The sequence below is a fragment of the Chlorocebus sabaeus genome, chromosome 25 (assembly GCF_047675955.1).
Source record: "Chlorocebus sabaeus isolate Y175 chromosome 25, mChlSab1.0.hap1, whole genome shotgun sequence".
NCBI lineage: Eukaryota > Metazoa > Chordata > Mammalia > Primates > Cercopithecidae > Chlorocebus > Chlorocebus sabaeus.
Window position 1 is genome coordinate 31,852,129 of NC_132928.1, and position 16,603 is coordinate 31,868,731.

At 36.4% G+C, this 16,603-nt stretch overlaps 1 protein-coding gene and 1 pseudogene across 8 annotated transcripts in view; both read left to right on the plus strand.

The window, feature by feature from the left end:
* The window catches only part of DENND1B (DENN domain containing 1B), a 277,082-nt gene that overhangs the window by 15,643 nt on the left and 244,836 nt on the right, over positions 1-16,603 (plus strand). The gene's annotated exons all lie outside the window — the stretch shown is intronic.
* On the plus strand, positions 12,935-15,158 carry LOC103230997 (protein FAM204A pseudogene; annotated as a pseudogene).

Genomic DNA, 16,603 nt, shown 5'->3' on the forward strand with positions numbered 1-16,603 from the left:
TTCATTTCCCTCAGTAATTGTCCAGATTAACAGTGATCATTTTGTTTATAAATGGATATGGAAAGAAAGAAAGGAGGTGGCATTCATATCAAGTTTTCTACCTTAAACCTTGCATCACTTACTGCTATTTTCTTGTGATATACTCAAAATACTGATGAAAGCTTTAAAAATGTTCGAAGTCACTGAACACTTCTGGAATGCCTTCCAAATCATCAAGATTAGAATTGCCTTCTAGTCATCCTATACATTTTAAGATGGCTTACACTTTACATTTTCAGGGTATCTTAGTTCTTCAAAAATGTATAATTTACACTGTGTTTAATATATATGACAGACTAAACATATACCTCAATTTTTTTTTTTTTTTTTTTTTTTTTGAGACGGAGTCTAGCTCTGCCGCCCAGGCTGGAGTGTAGTGGCCGGATCTCAGCTCACTGCAAGCTCCGCTTCCCGGGTTTACACTATTCTCCTGCCTCAGCCTCCCGAGTAGCTGGGACTACAGATGCCCACCACCACGCCCGGCTAGTTTTTTGTATTTTTTAGTAGAGACGGGGTTTCACCATGTTAGCCAGGATGGTTTTGATCTCCTGACCTCGTGATCCGCCCGTCTCGGCCTCCCAAAGTGCTGGGATTACAGGCTTGAGCCACTGTGCCCGGCCTTTACATTTATTTTAAAACAATTTTAAGTATGAATTAAAGTTGATCTTTTTAAGATATGGCTGAATTGCTCAAAACACAAAAATTATTTATGTATTACTGTTAAGGGATTTTTCAATCTCATTCTGAGTTAAAACTTAATTTAAAAGCTGTGTTTGAGTAGAGTAGATTGAGGGTGCTTTTGCCTGGTTTATGGGGAAGAGATGAATAATCTGCTGCTCTCTAAGAGATATCTTTCTCCCACATACTTATTTTTAACCCAGAAGGATGTAAGTGTTGAATCTTCTGCAAATAAAGGGGAGACCAAAGGTCCTGTCTTCTGCTTGTGGGATCTGTAACCAGAAACTTGGCCCAAAGTTTGCAACTTCATCTGCCTGAAGGTGGTGCGGATACTTTCATTTTGGAATTTGTATTTCTGCCTTGTTTCACTTTTATCTTCAATGTATTTGGCATCTATTTTTTCATTCATTAGATGTTTAATATTTTTATATTACTTTAAAATGTTTTAGCTTAATTCTTTAGTTTTTAATTTTACTTTTAATTGTATTTTGCTTCTTTTTATTATTTTATATTAATTTCTTTTATTTGGTTTTTAAAAAGCTTTTATTTTTAAGAGAAGTATGTAAGGCCGGGTGTGGTGACTCACGTGTAATCCCAGCACTTTGGGAGGCTGAGGTGGGTGGATCACATGAGGCCAGGAGTTCAAGACCAGCCTGGGCAACATGTGAAACCCCGTCTCCACCAAAAAATACAAAAGTTAGTCGGGTGTGGTGGTGTGCACCTGCAGTCCCCAGCTATTTGGGAGGCTGAGGCAGGAGAATTGCTTGAACCTGGAAGGTGGAGGTTGCAGTGAGCTGAGATCACACCACTGTACTTCAGCCTGGGCGATAGAGAGAGACTCCATCTCAAAAAAAAAAAAAAAAAAAAAAAAAATGTAATGAAATACTCTCTATTCTTTGGGAAAAGTTGTGCTTTTTCTTGTTCTAATTAGTGTGCCTTTTGAAACTTTTCCTTTTTAGTGAAGAAATAAGGAAAGAGAATATCATAAGATGCAACAGACACATTCTAATAAAACTAATACTTACGCTTTGATGGACTGTAAATAGGTAATTAAATCTCTGTTTCGAGGTGAACAGGAGTAATAGTTTTGATGCCATGATTTTCTAAAAGCCTGAACTCTGGAATCCTCTTACAGATAAGACAGATATTTTACCTGTTAGACATCATGGTGGAATGGAAAGATACTGGACCGAGAGTTGAAACATAGCTCTTGGTACTGGCTTCATCACTTGTTAGATGTCTGACTTTGATCAAGTCCTTTAAATTTTATTACTTTCATTTTTCACATTTGTAGAATATTTGCACTGCATATCTCTAGTTGTTATGAGAGTCAAATACATAATAGCATGAAAATGCTTCATGGATTGCACCATGTAGATATAAACTTATTTGGTTTCTGCGTTGTGGTGGTTAGCTGTATGAAAAAAGGTATGATCACTTCAACAGAAATTGTTAGTAAAAAGCTTTCCTCCTATTTTGATGTATGTGATCAATCTGGAAGATAGGAATGCTAAAGAAAGGTCACATAGTAACTTCCAAGTCCCCTCTTTAATATTGCAGAAGTGTCAGGAACAAAGAGGATAGAAGACACTAACATATTTTGCACTGTGATTAGTGAATTTCACTTTGAAAAGGATATTTAGCAGAGAATAAGTTTGTAGTATCAAATCTGACAGCATCGATATAAAGATTTGGTGAGATGTAGAGAGGTCACACAGGAGTTGAAAATTACAATGTGACTTTTCTTTAGCACTCCTTTCTTCCAAATTTTTCACATATACAACTTCAGCAGCAAAGTGAGAATTCCATATATGGGTAAGTTTTCAAACTTCTAAGAGCTAATATTTTTAAGCTTGAAAGTTGTTAGAATAGAAATAATATTGGGCTTATATCCTCGAAGGAATGATGACGAGCTAAGATTAAAGATGATATTACACAAATGTAGGGTCCTCAAAGGAAATATTAGTTGAGAGGTATGGTGTAATTGGTTGTGAGGTCTGTGTAAACCAAAACTAAGTATTGCAGCTTGTGAATGATTAAAAAATACAGAAAATTCAAGGCTATCTTGTTGGTGACATTTGAATTCCTATATAACTTTCTTGAGTGAATGCTAAATTTAAGTCCAGAAATTATCCTTGAAGAAAGATTCTGTTATGTCATTGATATAAATCTCCTTTTTATAGGTAATTTAATCATGTTGATGATGTTTATATTTTGTCGAATTTATGTAAGACCTTTCTGTAGATTCCTGAGTTCTCAATAACAGTGTTTCTTAATTTTAGTTATATTATAACACATAGAAAACGACAATATTTGTATGGTACTTCTGGGCAAATGGACTTCATGCAATGATAGGAGGTAAATGACCTGGGATCTCCTAGGGTTGAGGGGATCAATATGTTCTTATTTCTTCTTACCCGTTAGAGAGGCACAGGCTGGGATGTTCTCTTTATGGTTTCTTTGGTGAGACTGGCTTTTTATTCACTGCTTTTGTTCACTGTTGTTTTATGCTGCTAGGTAGGATGGCAGAACTCGAGAGTTAGATTAGAGTTAGAAATTGGGTTGGAGTTCCAGTTGAATCACTCTGAGCCTGTTTCTTTGTCTTAAAATGAGAACAGTTATGATCCCCCTTGTCTTTCTTCTGTAAACATGTGAGGATCAATAGAGATAATAAATGATATGACTATGCTTTTAAATAGATGGTTATTTTTAATATAATTTAAGCAAACTGCAGATACATCTCTTTTGTCACTTGCAAGAAGAAATAGATTCTTTTGTTTTATATACATATATGTGTCTGTGTATATATATAAATATATTTAATATGTAATGGCATAGTGTCACAGTATATCAGTGAGGTCTTCTGACTCCAAAGCTAGGAGAGAGAATTGCAAAAGTTCACAATGGCAATAAAAATTAAGGATTATGAGAGATGTATTATATTTATGCAAATATTTCTTTCCCTTTCATGCATAGTATTTTCTTTAATAATGATTAATTCTAATTATGGGTTCTGATAATTATTACACATAAGTATCAAATGTTCATCCGTTTTAATGAATTTTTTTTAAATAAAAGGGATAATGAATAAAATTTATTATTAGTTTATTATTAGTGACCCATGTTTTTCTGAAAGTCTGGCTATTTATGCCATTGTTTTCCCTAAATAATAAATTTAATTGTTTAATGGAAGCGTATTTCTGTTTTTTTTTTTTTTTTTTTTTTTGAGATGGAGACTTGCTTTGTCGCCCAGTCTGGAGTGTGGTGGCGCGATCTTGGCCCACTGTAACTGCTGCCTCCTGGGTTCAAGTGATTCTCTTGCCTCAGCCTCCTGAGTAGCTGGGATTACAGGCGCATGCCATCACACCCGGCTAATTTTTGTATTTTTAGTAGAGATGGGATTTCGCTTTGTTGGCCAGGCTGGTCTTGAACTCCTGACCTCAAGTAATCTGCCCGCCTCCTCCTCCCAGAGTGCTGGGATTACAGGCCTGAGCCACCATGCCCAGCCTAATGGAAGCATATTCTAATTGTTGGAAAAACATTTAGGAACAAACAGCGCCTGGCCTGGTAGACTAAAATCCACAGAGGAACAGGTGAATATATTAATTCTATCAGTCTGTTAGCTAATCAAAATATTCTATTCCTTAATTCTTCCTTCCTAGACTCTATGTGTAGAATAATCCTTGGCACTCTTAATGAAGAACTAGTCTGATGCCATTGGTGAAAAATATTTTTTGGTTTTACTATACATTGTGTATATTTCCCTATACTTTTAAACGTACAGATATTTTATTCTCCATGTGACCACTTTGTAACTACTAATATGGGTTGGCTCTGTGTCCCCACCCAAATCTCATTTGTTGCTCCCATAATTCCCACATGTTGTGGGAGGGACCTGCTGGGAGATGACTGAATCCTGGGGACAGGTCTTTTCTGTGCTGTTCTTGTGATAGTAAATGGGTCTCACGAGATCTGATGGTTTTAAAAATGGGAGTTTCTCTGCGCAAGCTCTCTCTTTGCCTGCTGCCATCCACAGAAGATGTGACTTGCTCCTCCTTGCCTTCCACCATGGTTGTGAGGCCTCCCCAGCCTTGTGGAACTGTAAGTCCAATAAACCCCTTTCTTTTGTAAATTGCCCAGTCTTGGGTATGTTTTTATCAGCAGTGTGAAAACAGACTAATACAACTACTTCTCCATTTATTTGATTTTTTTAAAAATGGAGATTCTTATTAGTTTAAGCTTATTTTATTTCCTTATTATCTGCATATATTTCTTCACATATTTTCTCTTTACTAGTTTTCTTCCCATTTTTAAAAGTCTGATCTTTTCTTCTTTTGTTTTGGCATCCCGCACCATTGTATTTTTTTTTCTGTTGGGCAGTATGTTACTCTTAAGGGTATGCTACCAATATTAATAATTTAGATACTTCCACTACTAATAATTTAGGAAGTATTTTGAGAAAGTATTTTTCATATGAATTATTTATTTGATTCTCATACCCATCTTTTGATAGGATGTATACTCGTATTCCTATTTTACATTTGAGGAAAGTGGAGCACAGAAAAGTGAGGGACCAGGCTGATACATATAACTGGCAGACTTGAACCAAGATTTCAACTCTAAAACCCACACTTTTCCCAGTAAACTTCAATTTTATATCAGATAAGTATAGTGACTTGAGAGACTTGCCTCGAATTACAGATTCAAGTGAATGATTTCTTTAGGTAGAATGAAATTTTTCTTTGCTAGGAGAAATTGGAAGTTAGGGTAGCCAAATACTGTCAGTATGTGTCTGTGTATGTATGCCTATGTATGTGTATGAGTGTAAATGCCTTTATGTTTTATCAAAAGCTCCGGGTCCATTGCAAAAGATTCAAACAGGAGAAGAAAATAACATGAAGAGACTAGCATTCCATCACCCAGAGAATATAATGGGTAATATTTTGTTGAATAATCTGTTACTCATCTCTATATGAATATATTTGCATTAATATGCATTTTCCATAAACTGATTTATCTGTTCATGGTATCCTATTATCTGACCATTACCAATTGATAATTTGTTATGAACATCTTCCTGTGTCTGAAAATAGATCTACTGTATCAGTTTTTTTTTTTTTTTTTGAGACAAAGTCTCGCTTTGTTGCCCAGGCTGGAGTGTGGTGGCTCGATCTTGGCTTACTGCACCCTTTGCCTCCTGGGTTCAAGTGGTTCTCATTCCTCAGCCACCTGAGTAAGTGGGATTATAGGCATGCACCACCACACCTGGCTAATTTTTTGCCATGTTGCCCAGGCTGGAATTCCTGGCCTCAAATGATCTACCTGCCTCGGCCCGACAAAGTGCTGGGATTACAAGTATAAGCCACTGTGCCCGGCCTACTTTATCAGTTTTAATAGTTACCTGGAATTTCATTGTATGGCTGACTGTGTATATATCTCATTTATACTTGTATTATTATCTGCTTCAAATAAGTTCTTGAGTGTCACTGTTGGACTTTGGATATGTATTGGCAGATTGCCTTCCTGAAAAGATACATAGTCTTATTAATAGTTAAGAGAGCCTCTGTGTACCACAGTTCTCAACAATACTAGGTATTAATCTTCTTTTAAAAAATATTAACAATGTATTTTATTTAATTCCATATGTCCAAAACATAATTTTTTTTTTTTTTTTTTGAGACGGAGTCTCGCTCTGTCGCCCAGGCTGGAGTGCAGTGGCCGGATCTCTGCTCACTGCAAGCTCCGCCTCCCGGGTTCACGCCATTCTCCTGCCTCAGCCTCCCGAGTAGCTGGGACTACAGGCGCCCGCCACCTCGCCCGGCTAGTTTTTTGTATTTTTTTAGTAGAGACGGGGTTTCACCGGGTTAGCCAGGATGGTCTCGATCTCCTGACCTCGTGATCCGCCCGTCTCGGCCTCCCAAAGTGCTGGGATTACAGGCTTGAGCCACCGCGCCCGGCCAAAACATAATTTTAATAGTCAATATTGAAATATTAAAATAATTTAGTTTTTTTTAACTTAGTCTCTGAAGTTGTATATGTATTTTAAAAATATACTTTATTTATGTAATTATTTTTATTATTTTTTTTGAGCTGGAGTCGTGCTCTGTTGCCAGGCTGGAGTGCAGGGCCGCGATCTCGGCTCACTGCAGCCTCCTCCTCCTGGGTTCAAGCGATTCTCCTGTCTCAACCTCCTGAGTAGCTGGGACTATAGGCGTGCGCCACCACACCCAGCGTTTTTTTGTATTTTTAGTAGAGATGGGGTTTCACCATGTTGGCCAGGCTGGTCTCGAACTCCTGACCTCAGGTGATCCGCTCACCTCGGCCTCCCAAAGTGTTTGGATTACAGTTGTGAGCCACTGCGCATGGCCATCAACTTCCTTTTTAAAGCAGTTTTTGGTTCATAGCAAAATTCCGTGTAAAGAGTTTTCCCATATATCCCTTGCCCTGACATATGCACAGCTTTCCTCACTATCAACATCTCCCACCAGAGTGGTACATTCATTATAAGCAATGAATCTACATTGACACATAATTATCACCCAAAGCCATAGTTTAGGGTTCACTTATCGTGTTGTATATTATGTGGATTTGACAAATGTATAATGACACATATCCCCCATTATAGTATCATACAGAAATAGTTTTATTGCCCTAAATATTCTCTGTGCTCCACCTTTTCATCCCTTCTTACCTCCAACCCTTGATCTTTTTACTGTCTCTACAGTTTGCCTTTTCCAGAGATGTTTCCCTTTTTTAATTTTTGAAAACATATTTGCCTATCTTGCTTTACTTTATTTTGATTAATTAGAAAAGTTGGCCAGTATTTCATGTTGGCATTAATATTTCTTTGGTGCATTTTATATTTTTGTGTTTTGCACATTTGATAAAGGCTTTAATTTTATCTATAGCAACCAATTATTTATCACATATTGATATTTTTCCAATTTAACATTTATCTTTTAATTTTGTTTTATATTCTTTATTCAGAAGTTTAAATTTTTTTGTAGTCAAGTTAGTCTTTGAACTTGGAACCAACCCAAATGCCCATCAGTGATAGACTCAATTAAGACAATGTGGCACATATACACAATAGAATACTATGCAGCCATGAAAAAGGATAAGTTCATGTCCTTTGTAGGGACATGAATGAAGCTGGAAACCATCATTCTGAGCAAACTATCGCAAGGACAGAAAACCAAACACTGCATGTTCTCACTCGTAGGTGGGAACTGAACAATGGGAACACTTGGACACAGGGTGGGGAACATCACACACCAGGTCCCCCACAGGGAGCGGGGAGGGATAGCATTAGGAGTTATACCTAATGTAAATGACGAGTTAACAGGTGCAGCACATCAACATGGCACATGTATACTTCTGTAACAAACCTGCAGGTTGTGCACAGGTACCCTAGAACTTAAAGTACAATAATAATAAAAAGAAAGAAAAAAAATTAGTCTTTGAAAACAATTTCTATTTTTGATGTTTTTGCCAAAGAGCTACTAAACTCAGGGAAAAATCAGAAGTTAGTGTTTTCAATATATTTCTGATAAAATTGCTTTATTACAATTACATCTTCAATGTATGTAGAAACTTAATTTGGTTGAATTATACGGATACCATTGTCTTAAATGTTTGATAGAATTCACCCATGAAGTTACCTAGGCCCAAAGGTTTCTTTGTGGGAAGGATTTTAATTATGAATTCAAATTCTTTAGCAGATAAATGATTAATCTGACTTTTGGATTCTCCTTGTGTCAGTTTTGGTAATTTTCAAGGAATTTGAAATTTAAACAAAATTCAGGAATTTTATTTAATTGTAAAAGGTATTGGCACAAGACCATTCATAATATTTATCTTTTTAATTTTTGTAAGATCTGCAGTGATAAGCCCCTTTTCTTCCAAGATTAATAATTCACATATCACCTCTCTTTTTTTATTAGTCTTGTTTAGGAGTTTATCAATTTCATTGATATTTTCAGAGAGCCAATATAGTATTTTGTTGATGTCTCCATTTTCTGTTTTCATTGATTTCTGCTGTCGTCGCCGCTGCCACCTCCTTTTTCTTTCTTCCCCCCCCTCCTTCTCCTTCTCCCCTCCTTCCTCCCTCCTCCTCCTCCTCCTCCTCCTCCTCCTTCTTCTCTCTTTCCTCTCCTCTCCTCTTCTCTCCTGTTCTCTTTTCTCTCTCTCTCTCTCTTTGTCTCGTTGGAGTGTAGTGGTGTGATCTCGGCTCACTGCAACCTCTGCCCCCCTGGGTTCAAGTGATTCTCCTGACTCAGCCTCTTGAGTAGCTGGGATTAGAGGAGCATGCTACCACATCTGGCGAATTTTTGTATTTTTAGTAGAGACAAGATTACACCATGTTGACCAGGCTGATCTCGAACTCCTGACCTCAAGTGATCCACCGGCCTCGGCCTCCCAAAGTGCTGGGATTACAGGTGTGAGCCATCACGCCTGGCCAACATTTATTATTTTCTTCTACTTTTGATTTAATTTTTTTCTAGCTTCTTAATGTGGAAGATTAGTGTGTTAATTTTTAAACCTTTCTTTTTCTAATGTAATCATAAATGTGTAAATTTACTTTTAAGCAATGTTTTAGCTGTGTCCTACAAATTTGGATATGTTGTATTTTCATTGTTATGTACTTGAAAATATTTTTCTAGTTTCACTTGTCACTTTTTTCTTGATCCATGCGTTATTTAGAAATGGGGTGCTTAATTTCCAGACATTTGAGATTCTTTGTGATATATTTTTATTATTTATTTTTAATTTGATTTAGGTCAGAGAACATACTCTGTATGACTTCAATCCTTGGAAATGTGAGATTTGTTTTATGGCCCATGAGATGGTCTATCTTGGTTAAAATTCAGTGTGCACTTATATAGAATGTATATTCTACGGTTGTTGGATGTATTGTTTAAATGCCAGTTAGATAAAGTTGATTGATAGTGTTTTTCAAACCTTTTATGTGTTTATTTTTTTGGATCTGTTTCTTTCACTTACTGGGGGAAGAGTGTTAAATTCTCCAACTATAATTGTGGATTTCTTGGTTTCCTCTTTTAGTGCTGTCAGGTTTTGCTTCATGTATTTTGAAGCTCTGTTGCAATAAGCATACACATTTACAACTATTATATCTTCTTTATGAACTAACCATTTTAACATATGAAATTTCTCTGTCTCTGTCTCTTTTTCTCTGATAGAGAGAAATTTCATATTTTAAAAGGGTTAGTTCAAAAGGTTGTTTCTTTATTGTGGTTTTCAGAAATTTGCTTGTAATGCTTTTTGTCTTTAAGTTTACTTTTATATGAATAGAACTGCTCTACTTTCCTCTTGATTAGTATTTGCATGAAATTCTTTTTCCAGTCTTGTTTTCTAAATTGTCTATGTCTAAACTATGTCTATATGTATATCTATCTATCTATCTGACTACCTACCTACCAACCTACCAAACTACCTCTCTATCTATCTATCTATCTATCTGTCTGTCTGTCTGTCTGTCTGTCTGTCTGTCTGTCTATCTATCTATCTATCTATCTATCTATGTTTTTCTATCCAGTCTGACAATCATTGCCTTTAATTAGAATGTTTGACACATTTGTGTTAAGTGTTATTATTGATATGGTTAGGTTTCAATTCATTATCTTATTTGTTTTATAGTCGTACTTTTGGTTTTTGTTTCAATTGTTGTTTCCTTTTTGCTTCTTTCTCGTCTTCTTCTAGATTAATGTATTTTTCTTTTTTTAGTATTTTATGCTTTTCTCTTCTCTTGGCTTTGTTTTTAGTAGCTCTAAGGATTACATTTTATTTCATGATTATATGATCATATCTATTGTGGTCATATCTACAGTGAATTAAAATTATACCACTGTAAGTATAAGAGCCTTCCCAGAGTTCACTTATATTTTACTCCTTTCCTTCCTTTGTGCTATTGTTGTCATACACTATTTTTTCTATATGAAAGAAAATCCTGGTCAAGCATGGTGGCTCACGCCTGTAGTCTCAGCAGTTTGGGAAGCTGAGGTGAGAGGATTGCTTGAGACCAGGAGTTCGAGACCAGCCTGGCCAAAATAGCGAGACCTCATCTCAACAAAACATAAAAAAATTAGCTGGGTGTGGTGGTGTGGACCTGTAATCCCAGCTACTCCAGAGGCTTAGGGGAAGGATTACTTGAGCGCAGGAGCTCCAGGCTGCAGTGGGCCGTGATGGTGCTACTGCATTCCAGCCTGGGCGACAGAGCAAGATCTTGTCTCAAAAACAAAACAAAACAAAACAAACAAACAAACAAAAAACTTCACTATATGTTAAATAAGAGAATCCCCATAATAAATTATTTTTGTTTAGACAGTCAGTTCCTTTTTAAAAAAGTTAAGAAATGGAAAAAAAATCTTATGTACCTACTATTTACCGTTCCTTGCATTCTTCCTTTATGTAAATTTGAAGTATGATTTTCTTTTAGCCTGAAATGTTAATTGTACATCAGGTCTGCTGGTGACACATTCTCTCAGGTTTTATCTGAAAATGTCTTTATTATATCTTAATTTTTGAAGGATAGTTTACTTGGGAATAGATTTCTAGTTTTTTTCTTTCAGCATTTTTAATAATGTTCTGTTGTCTTCTGGCTTACGTAGTTTTTGATGATACCTAAGCAGATGTTTTAAATCATTATCTGTATGATATCTTTTTTTTTCCTTTGTCTGCTTTTAAGGTTTTCCCTTTTTATCGTGGTTTTCAGAAATTTGGTTGTTATGTGCTAGGTTTAGTTTTCTTTGTATGTATCCTGCCTGGGACTTTTTGAGCTTCTTGGGTCTATAAATTTTTATCTATATATGTACATACATATATTCAGAAAAGTTTTGAACATAATTTTATTGAAACTGTTTTTCTGTTTATCCTCCTTTATTCTTTTTCCCTTGGGGACACAGTTCATGTGTGTTAGACTGATACTGTTTCATGAGTCACAGGAACTCTTTTATTTTTCTCAATATTTTTTCTTTCTGTGCCTCAGTTTGTACAGTTTCAATTACTCTGTACTTAGGTTCTCTAATCTTTTATTCTGCAGTATCCAATCTGCTGTTAAGCCCATATAGTGAATGTTTTTGTCTCAAATAATGTATTTTTTCAGTTCTAGATTTTGAATCTTTTTAATAGATTCTATTTTTCTACTGAGGATCTCTATCTGTTAATTCATTCTATCTTTTCCTTTAAATACTTAAATGCAGTTTTAATAGCTTATTTAAATTTCTCGTTTTGCTGTAACAAATTACTGCAAACATAGTGGCTTAAAATAATATAAATTTATTATCTTACAGTTTTAGAAAGGAGAAGACTGAAATGGTACTCACTGAGCAAAAGCCAAGATGTCAGCAGGGCTGTGTTTCCTTCTGGAAGCTCTAGGAGAGTGTTTTCTTTCCTTTTTCAGCTTCTAAGGGGCTGCCTTCCTTCCTTGGCTCTTGGCCTCTTTCTGTCTTCAAAGCCCACAATAGACGATGAGTCTTTTTCCTAGTTTATCACTCTGATGCTGATACTTCTGCTTTGTCTTCAACATTTAAGGATCTTTGTGATTGTACCACTTGGATAATCTAGGATATGCTCCCTATTTTAAGGTCAGCTGATTGGCAACCTTAACTGCATCTGCAATCTTAATTCTCCTACGTTATGTAATATAGTCACAGGTTCTAGGCATCAGGATATAGATATCTTTGAGGGGTCACTGTTCTGCCTACTGCATAACTCTTTTTAAAAATTCTTGTTTGGTAATTCTAATATCTGTTTCGTTTTCGATTTGTTTCTGTTTACTTTTCATGCCCCCCCCCACCCCATCCCACCCCTACTTCCCTGATATTTTATTGGTTCCTTGCATGTCTGATAATTTTTTGTTATATGCTAAATATTTTGGATATCATATTATTGACAGTTTGAAATTTATCTTTTTTAAACTAAGTATCGCATTTTGTTTCAGTGGGCAGTCAAATTTTTGATGGACCAATTAGATCTTTTCGAGGTTTGTTTTTAATCTTTGGGTGGGTCTAGAGTATTTTACCTCTAAGGCTAACGTAGTCTTACTCCTAAGGTGTGTGTCAACAACTGTGTAGAGTTGGAAATTTTATTCTATTTATGTGCTAACTGGTTAGCTTCTTATGGTTTCATTGATGCTATCAGAAGACATGAGTTTCCACGATCAGAGATAGAGGACTTTATTATTCATGGCACAGGTGACATGAGCATCGATAATTTGTGTCAGTTTTCCTTGCCCCTGAATCACAGGAGTGGGGTGTGAATGCACCCAGGTGGTTGCCTGCAAATGCAGTTGGATGTGTTATAGAAGAGGAATCCTGAGTGTAGGAAACCCAAGTAGCATACAGTGTGCAGTAAGCATGCCTGCTTTTTGCTGTTGGAGGCAGATACTTTAGGCAAATCTTGTTTTATTACACTTTGCTTTGTTGTGCTTTGTAGGTATTGCATTTTTTAAAAAACTGACGGTTTGTAGCAGTCCTGCCTTGAGCAAGTCTACTGGTGCCTTTTTTTTTTTTTTTTTTAACAGCATGTGCTCACTTTGTGTCTCTGTGTCTCATTTTGGTAACTCTCCCAATATTTAAAACATTTTTGGACGGGGTCTTAAGATGGCTGCCAGGTGACTGCTTTCTGTCAGAAGAAGAGATGGAGTGGGCTGCTACCTCCTGGCCTGAATGAAAGTGATATTGAGTGAAACTCTGAAAATGAAGGTACATTGGAGGACTCTGGACTTAACTTACAAGAAGATAAAGAGGATGGGAGTATCAGAAAAACAGAAATCATAGATTCTCGATAGATGAACCCAAAACTGAAACAAGTCGAATGTAATGCCTATGAAGAGAGTCCTTTTGGAATTCCCCTAGACATGTAGAATAAATTTCAAGAATTACATAAAAAACATTCTGAGCAGAAAAACGCAACCTCAAGTTTCAGAGGGAAAAAAAGAAAACGCTCCAGAAAAGATAAACTGAGGAGTGAAAAAGAATCTCACAAGTGAACAGTCCTCAAATGAAACCCAGTGGAAGGAGCTTACTCAGTATTTTGGAGTCAGTGATAGATTTGACCCCCATGTTAAAGGGAAAACTGTTGAGAAATCAGCCCTTGAAGAAAGGATAGACCAGTCTTTGGAGGAGTGAAATATTGAGAAGACTGAGGAACTCAGAAACCAGCTAGCTCCTTGAGAGCTTGGTGTAAAAATTGCCAAAGCAGTTGCCTGCCACAACTTTGTAAAAGCCAAAAAGGAAGTTGAAAATTCACAGGCTGCCCGAAAAAAGAAGAAACTTGCATAGAGGTTTGAAGCAAAGAAGAGATGGGAAACCAAAAGCGACATGGGATATGCGTAACTTGCCAGAGTGCTTCAAGACATTTGTAGACTCAAATGCTCAATTTACTGAGAACGTTTTCCTGACTACGTTAAATATGTCAGAAAATTGATAGCACTAGAACAAGAAATAAGCATAAAATTTGAGAGTTTGATTATCAGCTCTTTTCAATCTTTCTCTAAGGACTTTGTCCTATTGAAGTGAATAAAGTGAAACATTCTCATATTTGTATAAGGGGAAATGTAAGAAAAAATATAGAAAAATAGGATGAATTTTGTTTATTTGTATAGACCCACGGTGTAAAATTAGTTTGGCTGTGTTTCATTCTTTTGGTTTAGCATAGCCAGTGAGCTTCTCATACTTTCTTTTTTTTTTTTCTTGTTTCCTTTTTTCTTTTCTTTCTGTCTTTTTTTTTTTTTTTTTTTTTTTTAATTGAGACAGAGTCTCTGTCACCCAGGCTAGAGTGCAGTAGCATGATCTTGGCTCACTGCAACCATTGCCTTCTGGGTTCAAGTGATTCTCATGCCTCACCCTCCCAAGTAGCTGGGATTACAGGCAAGTGCCACCACACCCAGCTAATTTCTTTTTGTATTTTTGGTAGAGACGGGTTTTGCTGTGTTGGTTAGGTTGGTCTTGAACTCCTGTCCTCGTATAATCCATCTGCCTTGGCCTCTCAAAGTTCTGGCATTACAGGCATGAGTAACCATGCCGGCCTTGTACTTTCTTATGTTCCCAGTGTAACTACATGTTTACTGGAACTCTGTTTTTAAGATTGACAGTTGTTTTTAATGGATTAGTCGTAAGTGCCAAAAAGTTTCAATTGACATTGTCTTTACAAATAACTTGACCTTAATGTTATGAAAGGAGTTACTGATTTTTTATTGGAGGCAGTAGACTTGGTATTTTAGAATTGCATAGTAAAAGCAATTTACTAATTTTTTTGTACTTTCAGATAAGCTATTACAATAAAGAAAGGGGCAGAATGTAGTATTTGGAAGATGATTTAAATTCAGCAATGCCTAAAAATGGCTTCCAAAGTATCTTTCTCAGCCATGTCATTCTTTAAATTATGAGATGGTTCTTAGAAGTGAAAATGGTGTAATTGTATTAAGCAGACAGTTATAACTCAAGATAGTATAACTTTGAACCTTCTAAAAATTTTCATTATTATTATATATTATGTATATATAAAATAAGGTGATCTGTTATCAGTGATCTTTGATGTTATTGTTGTAATTGTTTTGCAGTACCATGAACCATGCCCATATAAGATGGCAAACTTAATTGATAAATGTATGTGTTCTAACAAGAGAGATGGGGCACCACAGACCAGCTGTTGCCCCATCTCTCTTCCTCTCCTGGGGCTCACTATTCCCTGAGACACAACAACGTTGAAATTAGGCCAATTAATAACCCCACAATGGCCTCTAAGTGTCCAAGTGAAAGGAAGACTCACATGTATTTCACTTGAAATATAATGCTGGAAATGATAAAGCTTAGTGAGGAGGGCATTTAAAAAGCTGAGATAGGCTGAAAGCCAGGCCTTTTGCACCCAACTAACTGTTTGTGACAGGTTGTGAATACAAAGGGAAAGTTATTGAAGGAAATGAAAAGTGCTACTCCAGTGCACACACAAATGATAAGGAAGCAAAGCACCCTTATTGCTGAGGTGGAGAAAGTTTTAGTGGTCTGGATAGAAGATCAAACCATCCACAACATTGCTTTAACTCACAGCCTAATCCAGAGCAAGGTCTTACCTCTCTTCAATTCTGGGAAGGCTGAGAGAGATATGGAAGCTGCAGAAGAAAAATTTGAAGCTAGCAGAGGTTGGTTCATGAGATAAGGAAAGAAGCCATCTCTATGACATGAAAGTGTGTATGGTGAAGCAGCAAGTGCTGATGTAGGAGCTGCAGCAAGTTATCCAGGAGATCTAGCTGAGATCATTGATGAAGGTGGCTACATTAAACAACTGATTTTCAGTGTAGATGAAACAGCCTTATATTAAAAGAAGATGCCATGTAAGGCTTTCCGAGCTAGAAAGGTGAAGTCAGTTCTTGCCTTCTGAGTTTCAAAATACAGGCTGACTCTTGTTATGGGCTAATGTAGCTAGTGACTTGAAGTTGAAGCCAGTGCTCATTTATCGATTCAAAAATCTCAGGGCCCTTACAAATTATGCTAAATCTACTATGCCTGTGCTCTCTAAATGGAATAACAAAGCCTGGATGACAGCATATGTGTTTATAGCATGGCTTATTGAATATTCTAGGGCCACTGTTGAGACCTCCTGCTTAGAAAAAAAGATTTCCTTTAGAGTATTGTTGCTCATTGACAATGTACCTATTCACCCAAGAGCTCTGATGGAGATATACAAGAAGACAAAAGTTTTAATGCTTGCTAACACAACATCCATTCTGCAGCCCATGGATCAAAGAGTAATTTTGACTTTCAAGTTTTATATCATTAAGTCTAAATGTAAGAAATACATTCTGGAAGGCTATAGATGCCCTAGAGACTGATTCCTCTGATGTATCTTGGCAGAGTACATTGAAAAA